At 33.0% G+C, this 1,024-nt stretch overlaps 1 protein-coding gene across 1 annotated transcript in view; it reads left to right on the top strand.

Moving 5' to 3' along the window:
• The window catches only part of LOC118737264, a 30,040-nt gene that overhangs the window by 4,558 nt on the left and 24,458 nt on the right, over positions 1–1,024 (top strand). The gene's annotated exons all lie outside the window — the stretch shown is intronic.

Raw genomic sequence — 1,024 nt, forward strand, 5'->3', positions numbered from 1 at the left:
GCGACGATGCCACACAGTCCAGCGCTAAAAAACCGTAAGCTTAGAAAGTATTTACATACAGATTTACATTTCGTACATACCAAGCACTTTTATAAACATGCATACTTACAAAAGTATAAAGCACTGAATCCAATTATGCTTAAATGTATAGAACGTGTTGGTGTACTAACATAGTGTAATTATAAATAATTTTTTATTTTTTATTTTATTGCACTTACCTTGACAATGATACGATATACGTACGTAACCGTTGCGTTATGGGCGGTTATAAGTGCGCAAGTATTGCTACATAAAGTGCAAGTGATTGCCTTAAAATGTGCAATGCAAATACATAACTACATTTACATTCGATCAACGCACGCTTTTTGAGAATTCAAGTAATAAGCCTTGTCGAAATTAATTTAATTTTCAACTAGCCGGCATCGTATGCGCGAATATGTACATAGGTATGTACGTTAGGGTAGCTCTTAAAAAATCGCATGCACGATTTTTTTCAGCCTCACTCCCTCAATCGGTAATGCCACGGTCATAGATATCACACAGGGTACGAAAATAAACTATATTGTACGTTACTATTTCGTTTCGTTTACATATTACTTCAACAGTTCGGTACAATACGAAAACAAAACGGCTGAGTTCACTTTGGCGATAGTACACTACAGTAGTTTAGTAGTTACAGATGAAACAACAAACGAAATGAATCGTGTAGAGAAAAATATATGTATGTATGTCCACATATGCAATAACTAAACACAAAACGAATGGCTGCAATGAATAAAAAATAAAATAAAATAAAAATGTTTTTTAATTGAATTGGATATGAAAATTTACAGAAAAAAATATTTTTCACTTTTCAATTGAAACGTTTTCATACACATAAAACGTACCCTATGGTACAATTGTCACAAACGAAAAGCAAATGTTTCGCGTTGGGGAAAATGACAGTGAATCTTACAATTTGTTTCTGACTATGTACAAAACTGTACAAAACCACAAATAATATGATGATCGATGAGCAAATGGG

This window comes from Rhagoletis pomonella, unplaced genomic scaffold (assembly GCF_013731165.1).
Source record: "Rhagoletis pomonella isolate Grant_MI unplaced genomic scaffold, Rhpom_1.0 Rhpom_scaffold_00001, whole genome shotgun sequence".
Lineage (NCBI taxonomy): Eukaryota > Metazoa > Arthropoda > Insecta > Diptera > Tephritidae > Rhagoletis > Rhagoletis pomonella.